Raw genomic sequence first — 12774 nt, forward strand, 5'->3', positions numbered from 1 at the left:
AAACTCCTGGCTGCTATTTAATAAATTAAAAGTAAGGAAAGTGGGTACGATGTTCGTTTTATGTGCTGAAGAGTTATGGGGGAAAGGAAAAGGGAAACCACTCCACAATCTTTAATGTAATCAGATTGAAACATACCTTTGTGTTTATTGATTATGGTGGACGGCATATCTACAAAAACTGTATACAAATTTTCGGGTTTATCTCCTCACATCTCTTTGCCCTTCCCCCCTAACATTTAAAGTTGGCAGTAGTATCTTTTCTAAGAACACTATCTGCTGATGCAAAGATGTAAGCTTTTCACTTCCACAGAGCTATGTTTGAAGAAGAATGCTTGTGATGGTGTTTAGAAAAATTCCCAGAGACCAAATTTTGTTGCTCGTGATACAGGCTGCAGTCTGTTAAACAGATGACAAGGTTGAACAGAAGTTGGGTAAGGACTGCACCTGTGTTCCTGTGCATAACACCTGTGTCCATCTGTAGAGATAAGTGGTCCCATTGGTGGTGTCAGGAAAGGACTTTGAGGCAGAAATCTAGGGCCCCAGTCAGCAGCAGTTCTGTAAGCCCCCCCCCCCATGCAGTATGTTGCCCCCTACAGAGGAGCATGTCACCAGAAGGCCTTAAGTGCAGAGCCTAAAATTGCATTATAGCAGCATTGGTGCTCCCACATTAGAAATTTGCGCTCTTTGCTGCAATTGGAAACTCTTCTTCGTCACATCCTGGGCTAGTTAGTTGTTTCAGGGCTCCAGCTCATTCCCTACTGTGTCCACTACTGTTTCTCTCTCTCTCTCTCTCTCTCTCTCTCTCTCTCTCTCTCTCTCTCTGTCTCTCTCTGGACTCAGCTATACAGTTACAAATAAAACGTTTTAAGTGTGCTGTAAAGTGCAATATACAAATGTGACACTAGATGGTGATGGTGAGCTATGGCAAATTCGATATATTTTTCAAAACGTTTTTTAAAAAAGCATTTTCACAGCGTTTTTATATGTGTGTAGATTCCACCTCTCTCTCTTTTTCTTTTTCTCTTTCTCTCTCTCTCTCTCTCTCTCTGTGTGTGTGTGTGTGGATGTGTACGTGGTACGGCTCAGTGATACCTGGTTTTCAACACCGCGATATATCACCAGCTAAACATCACAGTGTATCAGTATATCACAATGTCTGAAATAAGGATGGAACTATGTAGAAGCGAACAGTAGAGCCAGGCTAGAAAATAACTGTATTGCCCTCAGCATCCACAACAGTAATGGGTCTATCCTAAGTAGTACAAGGACTGGCTGAAAAGTTCTCTGCCTAAAAGTTTGATCATTTTTCTGGGACAGTTTGAGGTTTTCATCCGTGACCTGTATTGGTGCCATCAGAGGAGTAGCTGGGGGGGGGGGACACTGGGCACCACACTGAGGGGGGTGGCACTTACCATGCCTGAGCCACGTGCGTCTTTCCTGGGAGTGATGTGGTGACTTGGGCGCCTGCAGTTGCGGGTCCTGTTGTGAATGTGATTGCATTGATACTGACGAGGAAGGCAACAGTGCTTCTTGATACCAGTTGCTGGATGTTACAGGAGGGGAGAGTCTTGTGCTTGAATCCTGCTTGTGTGTTTTTGACAGCTGTCTGGTTGGCTACTGTGAGAACAGGAGGCTCTCCTTGCATTCTTAAGGGAAGATGATGGCTTTGTTTTCACTGCAAAGGGCTGGTGGAGAAGGAAAGGCACCCCATTTCCCAAAGCAACCAGGCCCACCAACTACATTTCCCACAGTCCTCTTGATTTCAGTTTGGTTCTAATGGTGCTCTTGCCTTTGTTCTTATATCACTTATTACTTGACTCTTAGGCGCTCTGATATAAGTGACAGCATAGAACCTTGATATGTCTTTAAACGTACTAGTCCAAATTTAATAACCCCTCTTTGGCAAATGATTCCAAAAGTCTGTTTTAAGCGCCAAAGTATGGAGTGTACTTTGCTGTAACATTAAAATCCATTAGAGTATGAATGCACTTTATAAAAGAGGCATAAACAAGAATCACTGTTTTTCTTGTTTTCAAGAAAAGATCAATCGAAACTGGGCATTAGCTACAGATCATACATCTTTTATTCTTAATGGGTTAAATACGTGAAGTTGCATTTATTCTGTATTTGGACTTGATGTCCTTTTTCATTGAATCATAGAATTGTAGTTGGAAGGGATCCCAGGGGTCATCTAGTCCAACCCCCTGCAATGCAGGAATCTAAACTGGATCATACATGACAGACGGCCATCCAGCCTCTGCTTAAAACCCTTCAAGGAAGGAGAGGCCACCACCTCTCATGGGAATCTATCCCACTGTTGAATAGCACTTACTGGCATAAAGTTCTTTCTGATGTTCTGATTAAGGCTGAGATCCTGGACACACAAGAAAATCAGCTCAGTTGGACTTACTTCAGAGTAAATATGCATAGGGCTGCACTGTAAAAATACTATCCATGCAGCATCCTAAAGAGATGTGTATAGAAAATCATTGCACTGTCTTCAGGATCCATGACAGTGATGGGTCTATGCTAAGCAGTACAAAGACTGAACCTTATTTACATTAACGACACATCTCTACTCTTAAGACAAAAACGGGGCAGGTCCTTATATGAGAGATGTTGTCTGCAGACTCAGCCTTGACAGCACACTCTGAGGAAGCGCTACAGAGACTCATGAACCGTTTTGCCCAAGCCTTCAGGGCGTTCAGTCTTACCATCAGCCTGGCAGGGATCAGGACATCGCCAGCATTCCACACATCAGCATTGGTGATCATACACTTGAGGTGGTAAGACAATTTTGTCTACCTGAGTTCCACCATAACCAGCAGCCTCTCCATTGATGCTGAGCTGGACAAGCATATTGGCAAGGCAGCTATGGCAATGACTCACCTCTCCAAAAGAGTATGGGAGAATGTGATGCTAATGTCCAATACCAAGATGAAGTTCTACCAGGCTTGAGCATGCTGCTTTATGGTAGTGGGCAACTTAGACCATCCAGGAGCGACGCCTCAACGCCTTCTGCATGTGCTGTGTCAGAAAGACTTTGGGCATCACATGGCAGGACAGAGTCTGAAACAAAGATGTGCTCTCTCTTGCCCACATTCCCAGCATCTTCACACTCCTGCCTCAGCGACGTCTTGCTTGGTCATGTACACAGAATGGGAGAAGGTGGGATTTCCAAGGACATGCTCTATGGGGAGCTGGCTTCAGGCACCAGACCCGTTGGCACGCCAACTCTGTTACAAAGACGTCTGCAAACATGACATGAAGGCTGGCAACATCAACCCTACTGTGTTGAGTCAGGCTGTTCATCCATAGTAGTGACCAGAGGATGAATGACTGGTGGGAGGAGCACAGAGAGAAGAAGCACCATGGTGCATCTGCAGCAGCACAACCGGACACATTCATTTGGCCCAGCTGCAACAAAACGTGTCTCTCCTGTATCAGTCTTACAGCCATGGAGGAGCTGTAACCTTCCAACAGTTCAACTGCTTCCCATGAAGGCGCACTATTGTCTCCCAAGACAGACAGATGCCAACAGCAACAACATATCCATCCAACTGTAAAGGAAAGGATGGTTGTATTTGCATTAATTTCAGTGTTACCTTTTCTTGCTGGTAAGCTACTCCTATATTATTATCTAATGTAATGGCATTGGAAGCAATGATACAGGGCTGAACCATATTTGCATCAAGGATACAAGTAAGGGCTCTTAAATAATAGGAAAAAGTTTTGTGGCAGTTTTGGATCTTCTGAAGAAGTTTCCATAGAAACGGTAAGGCACATGAGAAGCTGCCATTGATCCAGCATTGGCTACAGTGAGTGGTAGCAACTCTCCTGGGCTTCGTACACAGTCCTTTTTTCAAGCTGTGTGGTTGGAAGAGGTTGAAGATGCAGGGACTGTGCCTGGCACTTGTTGCATGTGGGTCTGTAAAGGAATCACACACTGACATGGAAGTTTACATTTAATATTTTTGGAAATGAAGTGTTTCAAGGTGGTTTGCTTCTGTTCGGCCCTGCCCTCTGTAAGGATACTCCATGCCATTCCCTCCCCCCCGTGGTTTTTCCTCTCTCCCCACCAAGCAGTCAGTTAGTAGTCTGTGTCTACTGGCATGCTAAGTGTAGATTTGGGTGATATATCAATATATCATCTCAAACCAGCTTAAAGTCCATATCTTCATAACGGTTTCATAATTTTTGACCTGGCAATATCATGAATTGTGTGTGTGTTATCCAAAAATCATGACATTGGAAAAATTTGAAGCCAGCCAATGCCTCTACGTAGCTCCATCCTTATTTCAGATATTGTGATAAATCGGTATATTGAGATGTTTAGCTGGTGATATATCATGACACTGAAAACTAGATATTGCCCAGCCCTAATGCTGAGTCCTCTTTGGACTGTTTTGGAAGGGGTTTCCCTTGTGAGTCTACCTACCTCTGAATATTTCGTTGGCATTTCCACAAAATACCATTTGCCAGTATTTTCTACTTGCATGTAGATGGGGTGCTGTTATGGATACAGAAAGACCAGCACTTGAAAACTGAGTTCTCATTTGGTATATATGATGATAATGAAATTATACTCGAATATTTTGTCATAATTTTTGCTTTACCTAATGGCCATGTATCCGCAAAAAAATTGCTTCATGAAGAGAGGTAGATTTGGAGCCAGGATTAGTAGGAGTACATTATGTATGTAGTTGCGTTCCTTGCCTATACAGCTTAACGGACGTCTGCAGAGGTGCAGGATCAGTGCTAATATATGCACAAGTGTCTCAATACGTTCAGCTTTCATACTTGTATTTCCCCACAACTTTTGCAGCCCAGGATACTTTTAAATTAAAGAGCATTTTCTAAATCTGAAATTTCAAAAGGCAGTAAATAAGTTTTCACAAGACAGAAAGGGCAAGAGACAAAGTGATTTATAGTACTTTGGTGATTGACTGTGTAATTTTACCGCCAAGCATCAAGGTCACACAAACAAGAGAGGAACAAGAAATTCACAGTAATTCTATGGTTGCCTTCACTCAGGTTACTGTTGCTGATACTACAGTACTTCCATTTTTGAAAATAAGCACTGGCAGGGGTGGCCAGGGGTCCCAAAGCAGAGGTATTTCATACTATCTCGTACCCGATCCTTTTGACTGGAATGAACTTGGAACCTTTTCCACAGAAAGCATGCATTCCTTCTGATACTGGCTTGCATTTTTTTTCCATTGTCAGGAGAATTTCACTGGACTTCTTGCTTGTGATACGTGTCCCATCGACATGATTTGTTCAGAGCTAATTACTTTGAAAACATCGTGTTGCAGTGCATCTCCTATCTCAGGCTTGTTTTGCCTTAAGTGATCTCTCTAGGGATGGTGATCCAGGATAGCGTTGCAAATCAGAGTCAGCCACAGCATAGGCTAATAAACACCTTTCCTTGGATGCAGGGCTTAGGGAAGAAAATTGGGATTAAAAGACTATATGTGTATTCTGTACGTTTTAATCAAGCATAGTACCAATTAAAAAGAAACCATGGGCATCTTTATTTGTATCCGAAACAAATAATAATAATAATCCAACATTGAATAGTATAAATAAACCTAATACAGTATCAACAAACTGAACAAATGCAGCTCATGAAATATTGCAGAGCACATAAAAATGCTGATAAACTGAACAGTCAAAATAACAAGCTATAACAAAACCCAAACAGGTTTTGACTGTGGTCTTCCTCAGCGGTCTCATGAAAGCTGCTTGGCAAAGCAAGTTATAACTCAACAGATAATAAACCAAATGTTATCATGAGCAAATCGCAAAGTAGCATCACCAGTTAGAGCTATAAATGATAACACTCAATGGGCCTTTGAGTGCACCATATAAGTGAATAATATAGTGTTCGATCTAATGGGTACACATGGTATAATCCGGCTAGTGAGCCTTCAAATCGTGCGGCCTTGAACTGTCATGAGAGGTAAGAACAGTCCAAGGCCTCGTGATCTGAAGGCTCACTTGCCAGATTATTTTTAAAAACCTGCCTTGGTCAGAACACCAATATTTAATGTTTGTTGTTGTTCCAACAATCATGGTCATATCAACCATCAAGAAATAATGTACATCCTATAGACTATATACATAAATACAAAATTAAAATGCAATATCAATATATCTGTATCTGTATCTATTTCTCTAGCTATCTAGCTATATTAAAATACAAACATACAAATAGGTTTTTATATTTCATTTCCAGTTAAATCTTTACAGTCCATCCTATTATCCTCAATGAACATTTACAGTTTTTGGACAGAAGCTGCAAATCTTGCAACTTTGTCACAAATTTGTCAAACCCACACAGCAAATATGTGATTTTCTCTTGATCATCCACATCAGGTATCTTGCATACAACATTTATACCTTGTGTGCCAGTACAGTGGTGCCTCGCAAGACGAAATTAATCCGTTCCGTGAGGCTCTTCGTATAGCGGTTTTTTTCGTCTTATGAAGCAAGCCCATTGACAGCTTAGCGGATTAGCGCTACAGCTGTCAAGCGGCTTCCAGCGATCAGCTGTTAAGCGACTTATCAGCGGAACAGCTGATAAGCGGCTTAGCGGCTTAAGAAAAGGGCAAAAAAAGTGGGGAAAAAACCGTGGGGGGATGCAAGATTTTTTTCGTCTTGCGAAGCAACCCCATAGGGGAATTCGTTTTGCGAAGCGCCTCCAAAACGGAAAACCCTTTCGTCTAGCGGGTTTTTCGTCTTGCGAGGCGTTCGTCTTGCGGGGCACCACTGTATGTACTACAGTGGTACCTCTGGTAACGAACGCTTCTAGTTACGAACATTTCAGGTTACGAACTCTGCTAACCCGGAAATAGCTGCTCCTGGTTGCGAACTTTGCCCCAGGATGCGAACAGAAATCGTGCACCGGAGGCGCACATGCAGCAGGAGACCCCATTAGCGAAAACGTGCCTCAGGTTAAGATTGGTTTCAGTTTAAGAACAGATCTCTGGAACGAAATAAGTTCGTAACCAGAGGTACCACTGTACATATGTATATGGATTTTTGTATCTTATATGTATTTCATAAACACACACACATTTCATTACATCTTTTCTTTGTCGAAATTTATTTCCTTTTTACGTTACAGTACTTGGATCCAGGATGTGTCATTGGGTCACCTGTAGTGACTAGAAATAGTCAGAGCACTGGTGGAGGAAGAAGAGCGTGGGAGGAGCGCACCGCCCCTGGCAGCGCAATCCTTGTGGGGTGCCATCACGGCTGCCCCCCGGTCTGCGCTGGGTGCCATGCCCCCTCAGGTGGCGCACCACGCCCCCAGGATGCACCTCACGCCCCTGTGGGTGGGGTGGCGCACCCCCAGGACGTGCGCCACGCCCCTGTGGGTGGTGCGCCATGCCCCCGGGACTTGCACCAGCCCCGCCACCGCCTGCTCTCTGCCCCCCGGTGCCGGAGCATGAAGATCCGCCACTGGTCAGAGCCTCTGATATTAAGGCATTCCTCCCTAACTTGACTAAAAATGAAATCTATTGGCTATGATCAGTTCAAAGAGGCTGGATTTCTGCCAGTTGTTGAACCAATGTTTTCATACCAGAACTCTCTGTTGTTCGTAACGTACTTGTGCTGTTCAAGACTAACAATGACCCAGAGTCAGAGGATTGTCTTTGCTCTGGACATAGTCCTTTGAAGGAACTCCTATTATCTTTTGTCGCCCTGAGGTTGTCATAGGAAGCGAATCTGCAACTAGTTGTTTGCATTTGCTGCCTTTTTGAAAATAGCTTGAAATTTGTTTTTGCTAGAGTTTGTTTGAGGGTTTGTGTCTTATTGTATGTGATCTGTTGGTGAGTAATTTTTTTAAAAGGACAGTGTGTTAATGTTCAAATTCAACTTAATGTTTTGCAGGTTTCTGTACAGCAAAAAATAGAATAAAAATTTGACCTGCGTGCTAGCAAGCCCTGATCAAATTAAAGGCCAGGCAGTAGAAGTGTGAAAAGAGAGAGGATGCAGATATTCAGAACAACTTCCAACCTTCAGGAACCCTACACTTAAAATTGCTTCACTATTTGTGACTATGCACTGCTGTGAGCAGTTCTTCCAAATGCTGTCTCTGGCAAAAAACCAACAACCTACCTTTCTGCAAGACCAGCAGACCAGAATGTAGAAAGCCAGCTGCAAGCAGTGTTTTTGTACTTTGCAACTTATGCACCTTTAACTCATGTGCTTGCAAAAGCTTTACATACTTAGCAAAAAGATTTTAAACAATTGGAAAGGGGGCGAATGTCCAGGGAAAAAAACAACCCTTTAGCTATTTCACCTGCCATTGAACCTGGTGAGTTTTGACTACACTTGACTTTGGCTTTAGGTGCTATCTCTGGAATGTAACCCTAGCATACGTTTGAGAGTTGCAAGTTGTACTGTACTCAGATAGTACTCAGCCATCATGACTAGTAACTACTGATAGCCTAATTTGCCATAAATTGGTTTAATTTCCTTAAAAATAGTTTTAAGTTTGTGGCCATTACTACAAAATGGGATAGAGAAGGACAGAGGCAGCCTGGGGTCTGGATGCTGAGCCACCCGGCCAGTTGTTGCTTGATGGCATTGGGCCAAGGCCAGCCTCATCACCGTGCCACCTCCAGACTGGTGCCTGCTCCCCGCCTTCTGCCCTGCCCATTGTTAGTGGCAAGTCTGCAGATTCAAGAGTGGCTATACCATTCTGTCACCCACCACTGTCTACTTGGGGTTAGGATTGTGCCGTCACCTTCTTAACTAAAAATGTCAAAACAAAAAAAAAATCCTTCCAGTAGCACCTTAAAGACCAACTAAGTCAGTTCTTGGTATGAGCTTTCGTGTGCATGCACACTTCTTCAGATACACTGAAACAGAAGTTTCCAGACCCTTCTATATAGTGAGAAGGCGGGGAGGGGTATTACTCAGAAGGGTGGTGGGAATGGGTGATTGCCAGATAGCTGTGATGAGCCTGTTGACGACTCTTAACGACTGCAATAGGTCTTACAGGAAGAAGCGAGGGGTGAAAAGGTGAAAAATGGCTTTGTCATGTATAATGAGATAAGAATCCAAGGTCTTTGTTCAGACCAGGTTTCTCAATGGTTTTAAGTTTGGTGATAAGTTGTAATTCAGCAGCTTCTCTTTCCAGTCTATTTCTGAAATTCCTTTGTAGTAAAACAGCTACTTTGAGATCTTGTATAGAATGTCCTGGGAGATTGAAGTGTTCTCCTACTGGTTTCTCTGTCTTGTGATTCCTGATGTCCGATTTATGTCCGTTTATTCTTTGGCGTAAGGTCTGGCCTGTTTGTCCAATATAGAGAGCTGAAGGACACTGTTGGCATTTGATGGCATACACAATGTTAGACGATGAGCAATTAAATAGTCCCGAGATGGTATGTGTGATGTTGTTGGGGCCAGTAATGGTGTTGTCCGGGTGTATGTGGCAGCAAAGGTGGCATCTGGGTTTATTGCAGGCTCTGGTGCCAGTGTCCGTGTTAGGTCTGGTTGTAGTATTATTGTGGGTTAGGAGTTGTTTAAGACTGGGTGGCTGTCTGTAGGCAATGAAAGGTCTTCCTCCCAGAGCTTGAGAAAGAGAACTGTCATTGTCCAGGAGAGGTTGTAGATCTCTGATGATGCGTTGTACTGTTTTAACTTGGGAGCTGTATGTGATGACTAGAGGTGTTCTGTTATTTTCTTTTTTGGGTCTCTCTTGCAGCAAGTTCTCTCTGGGTATCAGTCTGGCTCTGTTGATCTGTTGTCTAACTTCATCTGTTGGGTATTTTAGTTCTAAAAAGGTTTGCTGTAGATCTCTTAGGTGAGAGTCTCTGTCTGTAGAATTGGAACAGATGCGGCTGTAACGTAGTGCCTGGCTATATACAATGGACTGTTTGGTATGTTTGGGATGGTAGCTAGAGGCATGTAGATATGTTTGTCGGTCAGTTGGTTTACGGTATAAGGTGGTGTCTATGTGCCCATCCTGTATTTTTATAGTAGTGTCCAAAAAATGTATTTCTTGCATAGATTGATTCATTGTTAGGTTGATTGTGGGGTGAAAATCATTGAATTTCTGGTGGAAGGTGTTCAGGGTCTGTTGACCATGTGTCCAGATGATAAAAATATCGTCAATGTATCGCAGGTACAAGAGAGGTTTGAGTGGGTAGGAGTTTAGGAAACGTTGTTCTAAATCTGCCATGAAGATGTTGGCATACTGTGGGGCCATGCGGGTGCCCATTGCTGTGCCGCTGATCTGAAGGAACAGGTCATCACCGAATTTGAAGTTGTTGTGGGTAAGGACAAATTGGCAGAGTTTGGTGGCAAAGTCCGCTGTGGTTTTATCTGAAATGGTGTTCCTTATAGCTTGTAAACCATCGTTGTGTGGGATGTTGGTATACAGAGATTTCACATCCATAGTAGCTAGTATAGTATTGTCAAGCGTTGTAACTTTTCCTCATAGGGTAGTTCCTCCAGCCCCTTGAAGGCCTTCTGCTGCTGAAGCCACCCTGGTTCTTCTTCAGCAATTTTGGTTCTTCTGCAAGACTTCTTCTTCTATAACCTTTCTAATTTTACATTTAATAGTGCCTTCTACCAGTTTTCCTAAAATAGTTTGCTGAGCTCATTGTCCTGCTTTCAATGTATGATACATTCATAAAATAGATTTTATTATAAAATGAAACACACACTGGTTAATTAGAGTTTTTCCCCTCCCCCCCATATACCCAGTTGTTGAATTCATACTGTCCTCTTTATATTTCCAGGATATAATTACTGTACAAAGAAAAGGAACACGTTACAAATTAACTCATTCAAACTCAGTGCCTCCTTTAGCCATTTTCATGGGACAAGAGGTGATTACTAGGAGTTTGTTTTTACTATGATTCTATATGATGATGGAGGCTGGGAATATCAACCACATTGTTGTTTTGTTCTTTAACTTCCTTCCTCTTTTTCTAGGTGGAAGTCATGTCAAGTGCCATCTTCCCAGCTCCTTTCCCTCTCTTTTTCAGTTGCTATGGTGCAATGAGAGGTAAGCTAAGCTTTAAAATATTTCTAAAAGAAGAATCAAGTTATGGACCTTGTGGACATGTAACATTCTGGATTATGTTGCCATTGTTAAGCGATCAGGAGCTGGCCTTGCATGCAGACTCCTCTTCTTTTGGAGCCTAAATGGTCCCCACTCTCTCTAAAGAGGGCATTTGGCACTGTCATTAAACATGATTCAGGCCAACCAAGGTTCCTCCTTGAGAAGGTACCAGAATTGGATGCTAATTTGTATCCAGGGCTTTTTTTCCAGGGGGTACTCGAGTATGCAATACCGGCACCTCTCTTTTTTTGTTAAAAAGTGTGACACTTACTCTAACAACTTCATGGTGAGTACTGGCACCTATCTTTCTAGACAAAAGCACTGTTTGTGTCTATGTAGACTTAACCATGGCTAAAGTTTTATGTTGGTGTAACGCTTAACACAATTAAGGAGAAGGGTGGTGGTGGAATTCATGCTATGGAAGGGAGGTTTTGAAGTATGTAATTTCATGGCTTTCTCCGCATTGCTTAACCATGGTTAGGTTATGTGAACCAGCCCAGTACTCTGCTGTATGCAACAATGCTTGAGCTATTTTAGCTACAGTATGTTAATCAACAGTAAAGGGATGTTCTTCTTGTAAGAGTATTCTCAGCAATTGAACCGAGGCGTACAATTGTCAGTGCCACGAAATTCTGCTTTCTGTTGCACGAGGGAAGGAAAATTTGCCTAGGAACAATTCATTGGCTATGACAGTGGTGCGCATTAAGCATTTCTTAATATTGAGCTGTGCCTGGCTTAATGTCAAAGGTGAGAAGAAGCAGAAGGGCTCAAATTTCCCTCGACGTTGCCTTGTCTAAGAAACAAGGTACACACTCAAGTAATTGTGTGAAAATAATGTACATGCTTATTTTTTAAAAAAATCAGAACTAGATTATGCTGGTGGGGGAGGACACATAAGTAGGATCGGGATGAATATCATTGCCCTAATACTACCAGCCGTGGGAGGGAAGGTCCTATATGTGTGTAGTTTGACCTTAAGAAGCCCTTTCCTAACGTGTTGGAGCTTGGTTTGAATATGCAGGAGTGGTGGAAAATATAAACTGATGTACTTGGCCACTATTGCAGGGGTGGGGAAACTGTGGCTTTTTGGCTGTTGTTCAAGTTTGCCCACAACAGTCTCAACAAGCATGGCCAGTAGATCAGGATGACCCCTTTGCTACTGTTTTAAAATTCAGATAAGTCCTGGTTTTGTCCACAGTTATGCTTGAGAGTGAGTGTTTTGGAGATGGAAGGACCATATAATTTTTATTTAATTGGCTGCATTCTCAGATTCACATTGCAGTGCCCTAATTCTTTTTCTTGTGGCGTACAAAGATACGCAGACCGCCAGATGTATCCCTTTCTTTCTCACCTTGTCTCATCTTGTGTGTTTTCCTTCCACCAGCTTCTTGAAAAGCTTACATGAAAAGATCTGTATTTGGTCTCTTGCAATATAGCACAGGGAACCCGAGTTTTCCCTATCGGAGATAGGATTCCTAAGTGTGAATTCATACATTACATTATTCACACGATCACTTTGATAACTCGAATGTGTGGAAGTGCTGTCAACAGTGTGTCAGGTGAGAAGTCATTAGTCACAATTACCTCTTATCACTCCCAGGCCTTTATCTGTTCTGCATGTCAGGCATCATGCAACATGTGATGACAGTTGCAAACTGAACTTTTGAACTCGCCTCCAGTTTGCCATT

At 42.7% G+C, this 12774-nt stretch overlaps 1 protein-coding gene across 9 annotated transcripts in view; it reads left to right on the forward strand.

Annotated features, from left to right (window-relative positions):
* Positions 1–12774, forward strand: part of RARB (retinoic acid receptor beta) — a 343315-nt gene that overhangs the window by 11964 nt on the left and 318577 nt on the right. For all 9 annotated transcript variants that reach the window (XM_083705963.1, XM_083705968.1, XM_083705960.1 and 6 more), the window contains one exon: positions 10957–11029. The gene's annotated coding sequence lies outside the window, so the exon portion shown is untranslated. The remainder of the gene's footprint in view (positions 1–10956; positions 11030–12774) is intronic.

Source organism: Podarcis gaigeae (assembly GCF_964106915.1).
Source record: "Podarcis gaigeae genome assembly, chromosome: 12".
NCBI lineage: Eukaryota > Metazoa > Chordata > Lepidosauria > Squamata > Lacertidae > Podarcis > Podarcis gaigeae.